Source organism: Meriones unguiculatus, chromosome X, assembly GCF_030254825.1.
Source record: "Meriones unguiculatus strain TT.TT164.6M chromosome X, Bangor_MerUng_6.1, whole genome shotgun sequence".
NCBI lineage: Eukaryota > Metazoa > Chordata > Mammalia > Rodentia > Muridae > Meriones > Meriones unguiculatus.
The window spans coordinates 35,875,809-35,896,550 of NC_083369.1; the positions used below are offsets into that span (position 1 = coordinate 35,875,809).

General features: G+C 38.6%; 1 protein-coding gene across 7 annotated transcripts in view; it reads left to right on the forward strand.

Annotated features, from left to right (window-relative positions):
• The window catches only part of LOC110541859 (protein FAM156A/FAM156B-like), a 98,350-nt gene that overhangs the window by 16,205 nt on the left and 61,403 nt on the right, over positions 1-20,742 (forward strand). For all 7 annotated transcript variants that reach the window (XR_009588349.1, XM_060374424.1, XM_060374426.1 and 4 more), the window contains one exon: positions 20,170-20,305. The gene's annotated coding sequence lies outside the window, so the exon portion shown is untranslated. The remainder of the gene's footprint in view (positions 1-20,169; positions 20,306-20,742) is intronic.

Here is a 20,742-nt window from a genome sequence, read left to right on the forward strand (position 1 = left end):
AAAGCAGGAAATACAGAGGTTAGCATAACCAATAGGCTACAAGAAATGGAAGAAAGAATCTCAGGTGTGGAAGATACAATGGAAGAAATAGATGTATCTGTCAAAGAAAATGTTAAATCTAAAAAATTCCTGACACAGACCATCCAAGAAATTCAAGACAACATAAAAAGACAAAACCTAAGAATAAAAGGAATAGAGGAAAAAGAAGATTCCCTGCACCAAGGCCCAGAAAATATTTTCAACAAAATCATTGAAGAAAATTTCCCCAACTTAAAGGAGAGGCCAATAAGAATACGAGAGGCCTGTAGAACAGGCAATCGATTAGACCAGAAAAGAAAATCCTCCCGCCACATAATAATCAAAACTGTAAGTATACAGAACAAAGAAAAAATACTAAAAGCTGAAAGGGAAAAAGGCCAAGTAACATATAATGGCAAACCCATTAGAATCACACCTGACTTTTCAACAGAGACTATGAAAGCCAGAAGGGCCTGGACGGATATCATGCAGACCCTAAGAGAACACAGATGTCAGCCCAGGCTACTATACCCAGCAAAACTCTCAGTCTTCATAGACGGAGAAAACAAGATATTCAATGACAAAATCAAATTTCAACAATACCTACTAACAAATCCAGCATTACAGAAGACACTAGAAGGGAAAATACAACCCAAGAAAACTATCTCCTTTCAAGAAAACACAGGAAATAAATAACCCCACTACAGTAAAACAAAAAACAACCAAGCACACAGCCTTATGACCACAGCCAACATCAAAGTCAAAGGATTTAACAGCCAGTGGTCATCAATCTCTCTGAATATCAATGGACTAAATTCTCCAATAAAAAGACACAGACTAACAGAATGGATGTGTAAACAAAACCCAGCAATCTGTTGTACACAAGAAACACACCTAAGTCCCAAAGATAGACATTACCTGAGGGTAAAGGGATGGAAGATGGCTTTCCAAGCAAATGGATGCAAGAAGCAAGCAGGAGTAGCCATTCTAATATCTGATAAAATAGATTTTCAACCAAAATTAATCAAAAGTGATGGGGAAGGACACTTCATACTCATCAAGGGAAAATTCCGCCAGGAAGACATCACAATCCTGAACATCTATGCCCCAAATACAAGGGCACCCACATTTGTGAAAGAAACATTGATAAAACTTAAACTACACATAGATTCCCACGCACTAATAGTGGGAGACTTCAACACCCCACTCTCAACAAAGGACAGGTAAAGTAAACAGAAATTAAACAAAGAAACAATTGCTCTAACAGAGGTCATGAATCAAATGGACCTAACAGACATTTACAGAACCTTACACTCAAACACAAAAGATTTACCTTCTTCTCAGCACCTCATGGAACCTTCTCCAAAATAGACCACATAGTTGGTCACAAAGCAAGCCTCAACAGATACAAGAAGATTGAAATAATCCCTTGTATCCTGTCTGATCACCATGGAATAAAGATGTACCTCAATAACAGAAACAGCAAAAAGCCTACACATACATAGAAACTGAACAATTTGCGACTAAAAGACAGCTGGGTCAGGGAAGAAATATAGAAAGAAATTAAAATCTTCCTAGAACTCAATGAAAATGAAGACACAACATACCAAAACTTGTGGGACACAATGAAGGAAGTGCTAAGAGGAAAGTTCATAGCACTAAGTGCCTCCAAGAAGAAATTTGAGACAGCAAATTCAAGCAACTTAATGGCTCACTAAAAAACCCTAGAAAAAGAATAAGCAGACACACCAAAAGGAGTAGACGGCTGGAAATAATCAAACTCAGGGCTGAAATCAATCAATTAGTGACAAATAAAACAATTCAAAGAATCAATGAAACCAAGAGCTGGTTCTTTGAGAAAATCAACAAGAGAGACAAACCCTTAGCCAAGCTAACTAAATGGCAGAGAGACACCATCCAAATAAACAAAATCAGAAATGAAAAGGGGGACATAACTACAGACACTGAGGAAATTCAAACAATAATTAGGACTTACTTCAAAAGTCTATATACCACAAAATTTGAAAATTTAAATGAAATGGACAATTTTCTTGATCAATTCCACTTACCAAAGCTAAATCAGGACTAGGTAAATCAATTAAATAGTCCTATATCCCCCAAGGAAATAGAAGCAGTCATAGAAAGTCTCCCATCCAAAAAAAAGCCCAGGACCTGATGGTTTCAGCACAGAATTCTACCAGACACTCAAAAAAGCGCTAACTCCAGTTCTCTTCAAACTATTCCACAAAATCGAAACAGAAGGAACATTACCAAACTCATTCTATGAAGCCACAGTCACCTTGGTACCTAAACCCCACAAAGACCCAACAAAAAAAGAGAACTTCAGGCCAATCTCCCTTATCAATATTGATGCATAAATATTCAACAAAATACTCGCAAACTAAATCCAAGAACACATCAAAGATATCATCCACCATGACCAAGTAGGCTTCATCTCAAGTATGCAGGGGTGGTTCAATATACGGAAATCCATCAATGTGATCCACCATATTAACAAACTGAAAAAAAAAAAAAAAACACATGATAATCTCCCTAGATGCTGAAAAAGCATTTGACAAAATCCAACATCCATTCATGTTTAAAGTATTGGAGAGATCAGGGATACAAGGCACATATCTAAACATAGTAAAGGCGATAGACAGCAAACCTATAGCCAACATCAAACTGAACGGAGAGAAACTTAAAGCAATCCCACTGAAATCAGGGACAAGACAAGGCTGCCCACTCTCTCCATATCTCTTCAACATAGTTCTGGAAGTCCTTGCTAGAGCAATAAGACAGTTGAAGGAGATCAAGGGGATACAAATTGGAAAGGAAGAAGTCAAATTATCACTATTTGCAGATGATATGATAGTATATGTGAGTGACCCCAAAAACTCTACCAGGGAACTCCTACAGCTGATAAACACCTTAAGCAAAGTGGCCGGATACAAAATTAACTCAAAAAAATCAGTAGCCCTCCTGTATACAAAAGACAAAAGGGCTGAGAAAGAAATTAGGGAAACAACACCCTTCACAATAGCCAAAAATGACATAAGGTACCTCGGAGTAACCCTAACCAAGGAAGTCAAAGACTTGTATGAAAAAAATTTCAAGTCTCTGAAGAAAGAATTAGAAGAAGATATGAGAAGATGGAAAGATCTCCCATGCTCATGGTTTGGCAGGATTAACATAGTAAAAATGGCCATCTTTCCAAAAGCAATCTACAGATTCAATGCAATGCCCATCAGATTACCAACACAATTCTTTACAGACCTGGAAAGAAAAATTCTCAACTTCATATGGAATAACAAGAAACCCAGAATTGCTAAAACAATCCTCTACAATAAAAGATCTTCTGGAGGTATCTCCATCCCTGATCTTACGTTGTACTATAGAGCAACAATTTTAAAAACTGCATGGTACTGGCATAGAAACAGAATGGTGGACCAATGGAACCGAACAGAAGACCCAGAAATAAACCCACACAATTATGGACACCTGATCTTTGACAAAGATGCCAAAACCATACAATGGAAAAAAGATAGCATCTTCAACAAATGGTGCTGGTCCAACTGGATGTCTACATGTAGAAAAATGCGAATAGATCCATACTTATCACCCTGCACAAAACTGAAGTCCAAGTGGATCAAAGACCTCAACATAAAACCAGACACATTAAATCAGCTAGAAAAAAAAAAAGTGGGAAATACCCTAGAACTCATTGGTACAGGAGAAAACTTCCTGAACAGAACACCAACAGCACAGGCTCTAAGAGCAACAATCAATAAATGGGACTTCATGAAACTGAAAAGCTTCTGTAAAGCAAAGGACACCGTCATCAAAACAAAGCGACTGCCTACAGATTGGGAAAGAATCTTCATCAACCCTTTATCTGATAGAGGACTCATATCCAGTATATATAAAGAACTAAAGAAGCTGAAAATCAGCAATCCAAGTAATCCACTTAAAAAATGGGGAACAGAGCTAAACAGAATTCTCTGGAGAGGAATATTGAATGGCAGAGAAACACTTAAAGAAATGCTCAACCTCATTAGCCATTAGGGAAATGCAAATCAAAACAACCCTGAGATTTCACCTTACACCCATGATAATGGCCAAGATCAAAAACTCAAGTGACAACACATGTTGGAGAGGTTGAGGAGAAAGGGGAACACTTCTTCACTGCTGGTGGGAATGTAAACTTGTACAACCACTCTGGAAATCAATCTGGCGCCTTCTCAGACAACTAGGAATAGCGCTTCCCCAAGATCCAGCCATACCACTCCTGAGCATATATCCAAAAGAGGCTCAAGTACACAAAAAGGACATTGGCTTAACCATGTTTGTAGCAGCTTTATTTGTAATAGCCAGAAGCTGGAAACAGCCTAGATGCCCCTCAACTGAAGAATGGATGCAGAAACTGTGGTACATCTATACAATGGAGTATTTCTCAACAATGAAAAATAAGGAAATCGTGAAATTTACAGGTAAATGGTGGGACATGGAAAGGATCATCCTGAGTGAGTTGTCCCAGAAGCAAAAAGACACACACAGTATATATATATACTCACTCATATAGACATACAACATATGACAAACCCACTAAAATCTGTGCATCTAAAGAAACTAAGCAAGAGAGAGGACCCTAACTAAAATGTCCAATCCCCATCCTGAAAGGCAAAGAGGTTGGACATCAGAAGAAGAAGAAAACAGGAAACAACCTAGGAACCTTCTACAGAGGGCTTCTGAAAGCTTCTGCCCTACGGACTATCAAAGCAGATTCTGAGCCTGATGGTCAACTGTTGGGCAGAGGGAATGGAATTTTATGTAAGAAGCAGAAAATAGTAAGAGCTGGAGAGGACAGGGTCTCCACAAGGAGAGCAACAGAACCAGAAAATTTGAACACAGGGAACTTTCCAGAGACTCATACTCCAACCAAGGACTATTCAAGGAGATAACCTAGAACCCCTGCACAGATGTAGCCCATGGCAGTTCAGTGTCCAAGTGGGTTACATAGTAATGGGAAGAGGGACTGCCTCTGACATAATCTTATTGGCCTGCTCTTTGCTCACCTCCCCCTGAGGTGCGAGCAGCTTTACCAGGCCACAGTAGAGGACAATGCAGCCACTTTTGATGTGAACTGATAGACTAATATCAGAAAGGAGAGGAGAACCTCCCCTATCAGTGGACTTGGGGAGTGGCATGCATGCAGAAAGGGGAGGAAGGGTGGGATTGGCAGGGGAGTAGGGAGGGGCTTATGGGTGGATACAAAATGAATAAAGTGTAATTAATAAAATTAAAAAAAGAATGAATGAATAAAACAAGAAATACAAGTCAACTCTTCACTAATATTCTTATACAAGGATGTGCTGTAGGAAGCACAAAGGACATCACTTTGGGTATTAAAGGAGTTCATATCCCAGAAGTTCCTTTTCATTTGACAGGAGCAGGTTACAGTCCCTAGGAAAACCACTATGCTCAGGCTTGCTGCAAGAATATTATTTACCAATGAAAATGTTGTCTGCAACATTGATTTCTCTGCAAAAGTTGCCTTCTCTCCACAGAAACTTTGTGATAAGGATTCAGCTCTCCCAGAGTTAGAATTGACACCTAATTAATCACTCTCCAGCATTAGAGTCAGTGACTTTATAGCAGTGTATTTTAGGCTGTGGCTCACAGCTCCTTTGGGGATTGAATATCAGACATCCTGCATATCTGATATTTACATTACAGTCTAAAACAGTAGCATAATTACAGTTATAAAGTAGCAATGCAATAATGTTATGGCTGGGGATCACCATAACATGAAACACTGTATTAAAGGGTGGCAGTGTTAAGAAAGGTTGGAACCACTATCTCTAAAGCTTTAAATAGATTCATCTATTTGAACTTTCTAACCTAGCACAGGCCAGTGTGTTCTGGGAAAGAGAAACACCATCGTTCTCCAGTTCCCCTATGGTGACTATAAGATGAGAAGTTGAAATGAGAGTCAGTTCTCCTCAGAGGAAATTTGTTAATAAGAATATTTCCCTGGGTGCCAAGAGAAAAGTTTTCACAAACTTTCCTATCATTATTAACTCTGTAACTTTGGGCAAGCTGTGAATAAACTATGAAGGATGGTTTGTCCTAATAAGAGAAGTGATTGTTTCATGGCACCTGAGAGAACTCAGCCTATGGGAGCAGAGGCTGAGCCCTGATTCAGAGGTTTCACTGCAGGTTCCTTTGGCTCCACTGCTTTGGGATTCATGGTGGAGCAGTATATATTGTGGGAGCTATCGAGTAACAAGCCTGCTCACTTCATAGGAAATGGCCCAGGATGGGAGCAGGAGGATCTTATGAAGTTTGGGTGACTGGCAATTTAAAAAAATCATGAGGAACAAACAACACAGAGGCATGTTTTCTTGTTTCTGCTCTTAGCATGTTCCTGAGGCAGAATCCCTAAAGAGAGACAGTAGACTTTGCCTGCCCCTGACTAAGGCTGCAGGGAGAGTGTCTGTTTCCTTGTTTTGTGAATATGAACCTGTCCTGTCTCTTTCTGGCCTTCCATTACTCTCTATTAACATGGACTTATTACTTAAGTACTGAGAAAGTAGATTGGTGGGTAAGAGCACAGCTTAGAAAGACTGTATGATGCAAGAGAATGTAGTTTGCACATTCTTTTCCTTTTTGTTTCTTTGTGTGTGTGTGTGTGTGTGTGTGTCCCGAGACAGGGTTTCTCTTGACTGTCCTGGACTTGCTGTGTAGATCAGGCTGGCCTTTAAGTCACAGAGATCTGCCTGCGTCTGCCTCTCAAGAGCAGGGATTAAAGGTAGTGTGCCTGTAATGGAGTCTTCACTATTGTTCCAGAACCTGACATATGAAAATTAGAGGGCAAGCCCTGATGAGATTTAGTACTCTTTAAAAACAAGCCAACACTCCAGTATAGACAGCTGAAGTCACTAAACAAAACAGATAATGTGCGTTGCCTCAAATCTCTAACATTTGCAATGCTGTCATTTGTATCTAGTTTTGGGGAATGGAATGAAATCAGGTCCCTACATTTCTTCTATATTTTTTTCTAAACAAACAAACAAACAAACAAACAAACAAACCAGAAAGTAAAGTTATTATAAACTGATAAACTGGCTTTCAGACAAAGTAGAAACTACCTTAATTGTTGTTTTTGTAACAAAATGACATTTTTATATTCAACAACCTGCCATCCAGATGAATTGCACCATTGTGCAAGGTAACATAGGTAGCTGGAGAAATAATTGCTATAAACACTGAATTGCTTTACATGATCTTTCCTATTTGAGATGTCTTACTCTCACTGGTGTAAGAATGTTGAGGGTTTTTTTTTAACATTTGGAAATATCAAATAAAAATGGATACACAACTACATTTCATTTCAATGTTTCAAAAACAAATGAAAAGGATACTAAAATATGTCATCAGCAATATGAAGAACTTCTACCTACTATATAACAAATAATTATTTGGGGTCATGGAATGCTAACAGTAGCTCAAAAGTTACTTGAATAAGCAGTGCCCTTTGACTATTTAGTCTCATGGTCTCTCATGTCATACCATTTGCTGAAATAAGATATTTCAGAGATCTTACAGATCAGAAACTAAAATTCAGGCTCACCAATTTTTGTTTGTTTGTTCCTTCCCCATCCCTATATATCTTCCTTCCTTCCTTTCTTCTCAAGTCAGTGTCTCAGTCTGTAGCCCTTTCTGTGCTGTAGTCCAGGTTGGACTTGAACTTATAGTGTTCTGCCTGCTGCTCCCCCCTAAGTACTAGATTACTACACCTGACTCAAGAGGAATATTTAAAAAAAAAAATACATCACTACTAACCCAGCCATACAAGGAAGTAAAGCACAGATAGTTAGCAGCATGTGTATGTACTATGTGTACTCTATCATTCTGAAATGAAATATAAATATATGTATTTATTTAAACTAATTATTACTCTGTACTTTTTCTTTTCTTTACCAAAATGTTATTGATTCAACACAAATAACAAGAATAACAGTGTATCTATGAGACAAGAAAATGTAATAGAATAATTAGCAATACACATATACATTATTGCTTTAACATCCTAAGTTCCCAGACAAAAAGAATCTTGGCACTATTACTGATTCTATAAGGATGATAGGCTAATTAAAACTTTTGTGATTGTGAAGAGTAAGAATGTTGTAGGTCTGGAGCTAAATTATAATGGGTCTGTAACCCCTTTAATAGCCATCATTATTCACCTCTGTTTGTGACCTGACATCTTTGTAACTATTAGCTAAACCCTAACAAGCTTCCAGCTTCCCCCAAACCAAAGGCTAAGAATACTATTAGTTGGAATCTAAGCTCTGTGCCATAGATTTCCCTGCCTTACCTCCTTACCGGATGATGCCACCAATGTATTTTAAAGTTACCTTCATCTATTTCTTTTATCTTTAATTTTTTTTAAGATATGGGGCCACGTTTGGCCTTGAACTCATATAGAACTGTTTGCCTGCTTCTGCCTTCTGAGTGCTGGGCTTGAAAGCATGCACCACCATTCTCAGCTGTTTTTGTTTTGTTTTGTTTTGGTTTTGGTTTTGAGACAGGTTTCTCTGTGTAGCCTTGGCTCTCCTGAACTCGTTTTGTAGACCAGGCTGGCCTCAAACTCAAAGAGATCCTCCTGCCCCTGCCTCTCTGAGTGCTGAGATTAAAGGTGTGCATCACCACACCATTTTCAGCTGTTCTTTAATGCCTAAAAACCCATGAGACTGTTGCTGTGTTGGAATATGGTATTTTGGACAACCTTAATCTGTGTTCCTGGGTCATGGTCACTGATATTTGACTCACCAGGATAATACGTCATAACCAAAAGCAAGTTAGGGAGGAAAGAGTTTATTTCAAGCTTACAATTACACATTATAGTTCATTAAAGAAGGAAGTCAGGACAGGAATTCAGTCAAGGCAGGAACCTGGAGGTAGAAACTGATGCCATCACATTTAAAATGTGTGTTTATCAGAGAAAATGGCTTTAACATTCAGAAATTATTTTAAATTGTGGAACTGAAGTTGGATTCCAAATAAGGCACAGTTCAGTAATGAAGTTGCAAAAGTCCTTTATACTTTGGTTGCAATTTTCTGGTATTTCTTTTCCTTGATTTTTTGAAGTAGTCTTATTTCTGAATAAAGGCCATGTTTTCAGAGAAATAAGTTGTTTTTTTTTTTTTTTTCCTGCACCCTGTGTGTGAGATTGAACTCAAGTCAATCCATTCTTTCCTGGCCTGAACAATGATTACTCTTTGACTGGTTTCTAGCTGGACTCCTCGGATGCATCTGTAGTAAGCCTCAACCTTGGCCCCAAAGATTCAAATAAAATCTGATGTATTTTCTAACAGCCACAACCAGAGGATGATGTTGCACTGTTTCCTCAAGCTCCTACCCCGACTCCTGACTAGGAGCTTTTCTAAGAAAACTCCCATTTGCCAAAAAGTATTTGCTATTTGTTTTATCAGATGCTTAAAGATATGTATAGCCATCAAATCCCACTCTAAGAGAGGACTGTCCCTCGACCTAATGCAAGTTAGCAAATCCAGATGAGTTTCACAGGATCTAGAGTCTTCTTTCTGCTGTAGTAACTTTGCATTTCTAACTCTGGTCCAGATCAACTGTTTCTGTCCAACTCCTTTATTGTTAATTTAATACAAATCAAAGTTGTCTTCATTTAATGATGTTCCTCTTGTATTGCAGCAGTGTATTTTTTTTTAATTAAAATCTTCTGTTACTACTTTAAGCAGCGGCTTTATTTATCTTTGATAGGTTCCTTATCTTCTCCTCAAAGATCTTTAAATAATTTTGAAGAAATAATGTAAAAATTTCTGTTTTACCATAATCTTCCTTTTTCCTATTTTAATGTGTTTTCAAATGAGATTGTTCTTTTGCAGTTTAAAATATGATTATACTCATATTGTAATATACAATAATGTATATATTCTTTACATTATATAGGCCAGCATTTTACTGTGATTTTCGCGCTTGTTAGTTTTTATTGTTTTTATTAAGTTTTTATTTTTTATATTAGTTACAGTTTATTTACTTTGTATCCCAGCTGTAGTCCCTTCCCTCATTCTCTCTCAATCCCACCCTCCCTCCCTCATTTCCTCCCATACCGCTCTCTAAGTCCACTGAGAGGGGAGGTCCTCCTCCCCTTTCATCTGGCCCTAGTCTATCAGGTCTCCTCCATGCATGGAGATAACCTTGAACCCCTGCACAGATGTAACCCATAGCAGCTCAGTAGCCAAGTGAGTACCCTAATAAGGGGAACAAGGGGCTGTCTCTGACATGAACTGATTAGCCTGCTCTTTGGTCACCTCTCCCTGATGGGGGAGCATCCTTACCAGGCCACAGAGGAAGTGAATGCAGCCACTCCTGAGTGTCCAGGTAACAAAGTATACAAAATTTGAGAAATGAAACAATAAAGACATAATAAAAATGGAGTCTTCCGACTCAAATTTGGATTTGATCCAAGATGGGGGAGCCAAGGGGATATTGTGTCTGACAAGCAGGATGGCAGTGACTGCATAGCAGTCAACAGACCGAACTCTGGGCCCTAAAACACTAGTGATTGTGTTTCCCAGGTGAGAGGAAACCCCAAGGTGTGGGAAGAAATCAGGTCCATTCTCTGGTCACCCAGCTAAATTCTGGAAGAGTTCCTGGGTCCCGGCAGGTGCTTGATCTCCAGCCTAGAGCCATACACCTGCATGATCTGATCACTATCCCAGACTGAATTGTGGGCACCGCAACTCCAGAGACTAGGATTTCCAGTCAAGATAAAACCCCACAGTGAAGGAAACAATTGAGACCAACCTCAGGTCACCCAGACAATCTCTGGAAAAGGTCCTGGAGTTCAGCTGGCACTCAGCCACCAGCCCAGAGACCTGCCTGAACACCTGACATACAGTCCCAGACAGAAGTGTGGGCCCCAGGGCACTAGAGACTGGGTTTCCCTATTGGGAGAAAACCCCACAGTGGGGGAAATATCAGGTCCAACCTCAGGATACCCAGCTGTGGAAACGTTTCTGGGTTCCCGCAGGCTCCAGTCTCTAGCTTCTTGCTACACGCATGAGTGCTGTGCTCACATGCCACTGATTACTGCTTGGGTACTGGGGCGCAAGGCTCCATCCTCAGACCAACAGAAGCCTGAGACCCACTGGATCAGCCCCCAGATACTGCTCCAAGGTGCAACCAGTTATCCCTAGCTAAACTGACCAAATCACAGGGCTCCCTGTTTCTTCAAGAGAGTTGTGCCCAGAAAACACAGTGAAAGAACAGCAGCAACAGTTCACTAAATTCAGAGCAAGAAACCCAGAGGCAGGCAAGTTGTCTCCAAAACTTCTTCTGTTGAGAGGACAGAAGCCCTGATTACCAACAACCACAGTTACCACAGTTACCTGAGGTGAGCTGTGGCAATTCCTGAGAAGCACTGCCATTCAGTTGACCATATCCAAAAAGGTGAGGAGGCCTCCTTCAGGAACAACCATCTTCCTGCTAAGGGGATTCTCCCCACCATAGGATTCCAGCAGGCACCAGAAAATAACAGCCAACACCTGAGACAGCCAGATGGGTAGAGGCCAGCATAAAACCACAACTGACAAAAACCAAAGAAATATGGCAACTCCGGAACCCAATTATCCAGGGGCTAGTAACCATGGACACCCTAAATAAGTGAAATTCTAGAAGATCACTTTACATCTATGCTTATGAAGAGGATAATGGAGGAAAAAATAAAATGATTAAAATAACAAGAGGAAGATAAAGTCAGATTATGGCCATCAATAAAGAAATACAGGAAGATGCATCCAAACAGTTTGAGGCCTTCAGAGAGGAAGCTGTTAAATCAAGGAAAGAAGTAAAAGAAAGGGTGAAATATTCAAATAAACTGGTGAATGAATTGAAGGAAAAACAGGAAAATACAGTGAAACATGAAGAAAATCAGCAAAACTGTTTGATATCTGCAGATATAATTGGAAAAATTAAAGAATACACAAATGGAGGAAATTATGGAGAGGAAGAACTTAGGGAAGAAAACAAGAACTACAGAGGTAAGCATAACCAATAGACTATGAGAGACAAAAGAAAGAATCTCGGGTGTAGAAGATACAATGGAAGAAATCGATATATCCATCAAAGAAATGATACATTTAAAAAATTTCTGACACAAACCATCCAAGAAATCCAAAACAACATGAAAAGACAAAACTTAAGAATAATAGAAATAGAGGAAAAAGAAGATTCCAGTCTCCAAGGCCCAGAAAATATTTTCAACAAAATCATAGAAAAATGTTCCCCAACTTAAAGGAGAGGCCTATAAGAATACAGAGACCTACAGAACACCTAATAAATAAGACCAGAAAAGAAAATCCTCCCACCACATAATAATCAAACAGTAAATATACAGAACAAAGAAAAAATACTAAAAGCTGCAAGGGAAAAAGGTCAAGTAACATATAATGTCAAACCATTAGAATCACACCTGATATCTCAACAGAGAGGATGAAAGCCAGAAGGGCCTGGACAGATATCATGCAGACCCTAAGAAAACACAGATATCAGCCTAGGCTACTATACCCAGCAAAACTCTCAGTCCTCATAGACAGAGAAAACAAGATATTCAACGAAAAAAAATAAACAATACCTTCCCACAAGTCCAACATTACAGAAGATACTAGAAGGAAAAATACAACCCAAGAAAATTAACTACTTTCAGGAAAGCACAGGAAATAAACAACCTCACTACAGCAAAACTAAAAGTAGCCAAGCACATAAAAACACTACCACAACCAACATCAAAATCAAAGAAACAAACAGTGACTGGTCATTAATCTCTCTCAACATCAATGGACTCAACTCTCCAATAAAAAGATACAGACTAACAAAATGGATGCGTAAATAAGACCCAACAATCTGTTGCATATAAGAAAAACACCTAAGTCACAAGACAGATATTACCTGAGAGTAAAGGGCTGGAAGATGATTTTGCAAACAAGTGGATCCAAGAAGCAAGCAGGATTAGCCATTCTAATATCTAATAAAATAGACTTTCAACCAAAATTAATCAAAAGAGATGGGGAAGGACACTTCACACTTGTCAAAGGAAAATTCCACCAAGAAGACATCACATCACAATCATGAACATCTATGCTCCATATACAATGGCACACATATTTGTAAAAGAAACATTAATAAAACTTAAACAACACATAGATCACCACACATTAACAGTGGGAGGCTTCAACACCACACTCTCAACAAAGGACAGGTCAACAAAACAGAAGTAAAACCAAGAAACAATATCTCTAACAGAGGTCATGAATCAAATGGACCTAGCAGATAATAACAGACCTTTTCACCCAAACACAAAAGAATTTACCTTCTTCTCAGCACCTCATGGAACATTCTCCAAATAGACAATATACTTGGTCACAAAGCAAGCCTTAACACATACAAGAAGATTGAAATAATCCCCTTTATCCTATCTGATCACCATGGACTAAAGCTGGACCTCAACAACAACAAAAATAACAAAAAGCCTACACACACACGGAAACCGAACAACTCTCTACTCAGTGACAGCTGTGTGAGGGAAGAAGTGAAGAAAGAAATTAAAGACTTCCTAGAATTAAATAAAAATGGGACACAATGAAAGCAGTGCTAAGAGGAGAGTTCATAGCACTAAGTTCCCTCAAGAAGAAATTCGAAACACCTCATACAAACAACTTGATGGCTCACCTGAAAGCCCAGAAAAAAAGAAGCAGACACATTCAAGATGACTAGACTGCTGGAAATAGTCAAACTCAGGGCTGAAATCAATCAATTAGAAACAAATAAACAATTAAAAGAATCAATGAAACCAAGAGCTGATTTCTTGAGAAAATCAGTAATATAGATAATCTTAAGGTAGCCAAATTAACTAAAAGGCAACAAATCAACAAAATCAGAAATGAAAAGGGTAGACATAACAGCAGACACTGAGGAAATCCAAACAATCATTAGGTATTACTTCAAAAACCTATACGCCACAAAATTTGAAAATCTAAATGAAATGGGCAATGTTCCTGATCGATTCCACTTACCAAAGCTGAATCAAGACCAGGTAAATGAATTGAGTTGCCCTATATCTTGGAAATAGAAGCTGTCATCAAATGTCTCCCATCCAAAAAAAAGCCCAAGGCCAGATGGTTTCAGCACAGAATCCTACCAGACCTTCAAAGAAGAACTAACACCAATACTCTTCAAACTATTCCACAAAATAGACACAGAAGGAACATTACCAAACTCATTCTATGGAGCCATAGTCACCTTCATCCCTAAACCTCACAAAAAAATAGAATTTCAGGCCAAACTCCCTTATGAGCATTAATGCAAAAAATATACAATAAAACACTTGCAAACTGAATCCAGGAACACATAAAAGATATCATCCATTATGACCAAGTAGGTTTCATCTCAGGTATGAAGGGGTGGTTCAATATATGGAAATTCATCAATGTAATCCACCATATAAACAAACTGAAAGAAAAACACACACACACAATAATCTCCTTAAATGCTGAAAAAGCATTTGACAAAATGCAACACCTGTTCATGTTTAAAGACTTGGAGAGATCAGGGACACAAGGCACCTACCTAAACACAGTAAAGGCAATATACAGCAAGCCCATAGCCAACATCAAATGAAATGGAGAGAAACTTAAATCAATCCCACTGAAATCAAGGCTACCCACTTTCTCCACATCTCTTCAACATAGTTCTTGAAGTCCTTGCTAGAGCAATAAGACAAGTAAAGGAGATCAAAGGGATTCGTTTCCAAAGCGTCACCTTTTGCAGATGATATGATAGTATACATGAGTGATCACAAAAATTCAACCAGAGAACTCCTTCAGCTGATAAACACCTTAAGCAAAGTGGCTGGATACAAAATTAACTAAAAAACATCAGTAGCCCTCCTGTATACAAAAGACAAATGGGCTGAGAAAGAAATTAGGGAAACAACACTGGTCACAATAGCCACAAAGAACAGAAAGTACCTTGGTGTGAACCTAACGAAGCAAGTCAAAGACTTGTATGAAAAAAACTTCCAGTCTCTGAAGAAAGAAATACAAGGTGATATCAGAAGATGGAAAGATCTCCCATGCTCATGGCTTGGCAGGATTAACGTAGTAAAAATGTCCATCTTACCAAAAGCAATCTACAGATTTAATCCAATTCCCATCAAATTACCAACACAATTCTTTACAGACCTTGGAAGAAAAATTCTCAACTTCATATGGAATAACAAGAATCCCAGAATAGCTAAACTAATCCTCTACAACAAAATATCTTCTAGAAGTATCTCCATCCCTGATCTCAAGCTGTACTATAGAGCAACAGTAATAAAAACTGCATGGTACTGGCATAAAAAAATGGTGGATCAAAGTCCCAATTTATTTCTAATATCAGAGATCAGACCTCTACTCTTGCCTGATGCGTCTAAAACAAAAAGGGGGAACTGTAGAGAGCTGCGGAATGCTATGCCTTAAAGATGGAGCTGGTTTCTGCCTTCCACCTTCCCGATGGTGAGTGCTCTCTGTCACGAACAACTCCACATTTGGCTAAGGCTGAGGATCTGGCTTGCTTCTATGTATGTGGACCTATCTGCATTGCCCCCGTGGCACGCCTGGGTTGGCTACCCAGAGGCTATTTAAGCTGTGGGCTGGCTTTCCCCGGGGTCCGAGGAGGATTGTTCAATGTTCCTGAATAAACTGCATTGAAAAAAAAAAAAAAAAGAAATATATTAATATTAAATTAAGTTTATACGTAAAAAAAAAAAAAAAAAAAAAAAAAAATGGTGGATCAATGGAACCAAACAGAAGACCCAGAAAGAAATTCACACACTTACAGTCACTTGAGTTTTGACAAAGATGCCAAAACCATAAATGGAAAAAAAGATAGCATCTTCAACAAATGGTGCTGGTCTAACTCAATATCTACATATAGAAAAATGCAAATAGATCTCTACATATCACCCTGTACAAAACTCAAGTCAAAGTGGATCGAATACCTCAATATAAAACCAGACACACTAAAGCTGTGTGAAGAAAATTGGGGAAGAGCAGAGCCTTGAACTCATTGGCACAAGGAAAACTTCCTGAACAGAACACCAACAGCATGGCTCTAAGATCAACAATCAATGAATGGGACCTCATGAAATTGAAAATCTTCTGTAAAGCAAAGGACACTGTCATCAGAACAAAACACCAGGCTATAGACTGGGAAAGAGCTTCAACAACCCTATATCTCGCAGAGGGCTAATATCCAGAATATATAAAGAACTAAAGAAGTTAAACAGCAACAAATCAAGTAATCCAATTAAAAATGGGGTATAGAGCTAAACAGAATTCTCAACAGAGGAATATAGAATGGCAGAGTAACACTTTAATGCTCAAAATCCTTAGTCAGCAGGGAGAAGGAAACCAAAACAACCCTGAGATTACACCTTACACCCATCAGAATGGTCAAGATCAAAAACTCAAGTGACAACACATGCTGGAGAGGTTGTGGAGAAAGGGGAACCCTCTTCTATTGCGGGTGGGAATGTAAACTTTTACAACCATTTTGGAAATCAATCTGGTGCTTTCTCAGACAATTAGGAAGAGCATTACCTCAAGATCCAGCTATACCACTCCTAGGCATATATCCAAAAGATGCTCAAGTATACAACAAGGACAATTGCTCAACCATGTTTGTAGCAGCTTTATTCATAAGAGCCAGAACTTGGAAACAACCCAGATGTCCCTCAACTGAGGAATGGATACAGAAATTGTGGTACATTTATGCAATAGAATACTGCCCAGCAATTAAACAAGGAAACCATGAAATTTGCAGGAAAATGATGGGATCTGGAAAAGATCATCCTGAGTGAGGTATTCCAGAAGCAGAAAGACACACCCGGTATACACTCATGTATAAGTGGATATTGGACATATAATATAGGATAAACATACTAAAATCTGTATACCTAAAGAAGCTAAGCAAGAAGGAGGACCGTGGGTAAGATGCTCAGTCCTCATTCAGAAAGGCAAAGCAATGGACATTGTACGAGAGAGAAAACAGGGAACAGGACAGAAGCCTACCACAGAGGACCTCTGAAAGACTCTACCCTGCAGGGTATCAAAACCAGTTGCTGAGACTCATAGCCAAACTTTGGCAAAGTGCAGGGAATTTTATGATAGAAGGGGCAGATGAAAGACCTGGAGAGGACAGCTCCACAAAGCGAGCAACAGAACCAAAAATTCTGGGCACAGGGTTCTTTTCTGAGACTGATACTCCAACTAAGGACCATGCATGGAGATAACCTAGAACCCCTGAACAGATGTAGCCCATGTCATCTCAGTCTCCGAGTGGGTTCCCTAGTAATGGGGACAAGGATTGTCTCTGATGTGAACTCAGTGGCCTGCTCTTTGATCACCTCCCCCTGATGGGGGCAGCCTTACAAGGCCACAGAGGAAGACAACACAGCCAGTCCTGATGAGACTAGGATCAGATAGAAGACAAGTAGGACCTCTGCTATCAGTGGACTGGGGGAGGGGCATAGGTTGAGAAGAGGGAAGGAGGATGTGTTTGGGAGGGGTTGAGGGAAGGGGCTACACTTGCGATACAAAGTGAATAAACAATAATCAATAAAAAAATAAATAAAAGTTTTAAAATGGAGACCTGGAGGCAAAATGGATTCTGATACACTAATGGCTACAACAGGTGTTAACAGAGGAACCATAGTTATGCTAAGAAATAAAGTAGGTGTCAACAGAGGGGCTATAAAAGTTAGGAGGTTACAGAAGTTCCTTGTGTTCACTTAATGTTTTTTCAACAGTTTTAAAATAGTTGGAATGTCATTTAGTTTACTTTTTGAGTTAGTATTAGGGAAGCAAGTCATGTTCAATATCTAACAATTATTTGTGTGTGTGTGTGTGTGTGTGTGTGTGTGTGTGTGTGTGTAAAAGTGTTTTATATTTGTCATTATTGGTATAAGCAGATGCAACATGTATTTTCAAATACTTTTTTTTTAAATAATTTCTTCACTTCTTCACTTTTCATTCCAATTTTAGCTTCCTCCCTAATTTCTTCCCAATCCTACCCTCCCTCCGTCTTCCCCCCACCATCCCCTTCCCCCAGTCAACTGATAGGGAAGCCCTTCTCCCCTACTTTTGACCCTGACCTATCAAGTCTCATTAGTACTGCTTGGAACCCCTTCCTCTGTACCCTGGGAAGGCTGCCCCACCAGGGGAGATGATCAAAATGCAGACAAGCAGGTTCATGACAGAGGCAAACCCCTGTTCCCCTTACTCAGGAATCCATATGGAGACTGAGCTGCCTATGAGCTATATCTGAGCAGGTGGTCTAGGACCTCTCCATACATGGTCCTTGGTTGCTGCATCAGTCTCTGCAGGACCCCCTGGACCCAGATTTATTGGCTCTGTTGGTCTCCTTGTGGAGTTCCTATCCCCTCCAGTACCTTCTATTCCCCACCACTACACTTTTCCATAAACCTCCCTGTGTTCTGCCCAAAGTTTGGCTGTGAGTCTCTGCACTTGCTGTACAAATAAAAATTTGAATTTAATGGACACAGTTTTCAAAATTAATCCTTTCTCATGACTTTTAAAATTATTTCTTACAAAACTTTATTATAAAAGCCTTGAAAATAAAATATCATTTTATTTCTTAACCAATTTAACTCTTCTAGCTGCATAGAAGTTCACTGAGACATACTTTGGGTGTGATTAATGTCATGGATTTTGTTGGTGTGGGTCATTATGGTATTTCAGTTCTACCCAGTGCAAGCAATGCATATTTTCTCTAAAATTTTTTTTTCTCATATACTGATGGACAACAGTTCTGTTAATTATGATTTTGTTTTCCTTTTTGAGAATGCCACAGTGATGCCCTTACGGAAAAAATAAAATGGTTTCCTATCTCTGAAATGTTATCATTGGTACTTGAATGATAGAATTTTAGTACTGTAGATGGGCTTTTGTCATGAATGTGACTTAGAAGAAACGCTTAGAGTGGACTACCACATATATCTTCATGAATTTTGCAGTAACTGGTATTTTGTGTTTTTTTTTCCTCTTCTTTCTCTACTTAATACATAAATTGAGAATTTGTTTTTTTGTTGGAAGTTTTGTGAAATGACCAGAAACTTCGATGCTTGCACAATGATTTTACTTGAAATGCAAGAAGAACTGAAATGTTTCAGCAGTGTACATGTAAAGACTTTATTAACGCTATCTTTCAGTTTCTTCAAATGCATCTTTTAAATAACTTATCAAAAATGATCTGTGAAATGTTGAGTATCAATGATATTTTTCTTCTTTCATATCAGCTACCAAAATAGCTTTGCACAATAAAAAAGACTAATATGTTTGGCACACCATGTTAAACTACTGTTGTGTTCAGCTTTGTTGTGTGTAAGGTGGACCTAGTCTTTCCAGTCCTGTATTCTGGAAAACGTTCTTCATTCATAAAAGTTTTAAGTTAGAATAACAGTGAAAATAATCTTTAATTAGCAGAGCATATATTTCATCAAATTTATACTAAAATATTTCTCTTAATAATTACTGAATGCTATTTTTATTTTTAACTTCCAGATTATCAGTTACTGACATACAAAATGCAACTTTTTGCATATTGACTTGATAAACTATCTATTGCTATTGCAATAAATTGCTATAGAATTAGTGGCTTAAGACAACAGAAACTTCATAGTTTATAGTTCTAGAAGTCATAAATCAGAAATGAGTATCATTTCACTAAAATCAACTTCTCAGCCAAGAAATGTACTTTTAAAGTGAAAGGAACCTTTCTTCTTCTATTTTTTAGTTCATACATTTCACCTATAGTCTTTGACTTGTGACCATATGCTCCCACATTCAAATATAGAATTCACGATGAATATTTTCTGGTGCTGTTTTTTCCCCCCTCAGGTCATCTCTTTTTATTTCCTCTTTTACTGTTATATATGCTTATAATTACATTGAGTCTACTCAGTTAATTTTATATCATATCCTTATTGTAAGGCTGTAATATTAAGAATACTGATTACATGTGTAACTTTTATTCCATTCTGTGCTACAGGGGATGATATAACCAAAGCTTCTCCATATACCTGCACAAGACCAAACCAGCGTGCATGGGGAGGAATTCACAAAGTCCTACCCCAAGCTAATGAGCTATTGGCAGTTGATGGCTGCTAGGAAAAGAAGTCTTTCTGGTAAGTTGACCACATTCCAGTGCATGGCTCCATATCTATCTGCATACACCTGGCACCAACTGGATTTAGAGGGCTATAAAAATATTTAAATGAGAGGACATTCAGGTCAGGTGGGAGAGGGAGCTGGTAAAGGTGTCTGGGAGAGGTACAGGGGAGAATGGAAGTAGATATCATCAAAATACATTATATGTATGGAATTTTCAAAGAAAGAACACACACACACACACACACACACACATATATATAAAGTTTTTTTTTTCAATACAGGGTTTCTCTGTATAGCCTTGGCTGTCCTGGCCTCCCTTTGTAGACCAGGCTGGACTAGAACTCACAGAGATTGGTCTGCCTCTGCTTCACAAGTTCTGGGATTACAGGCATGCGCCTCTGTGCCTGGCTAAATATATACATATATATATAATAAATATATATATTTAAAG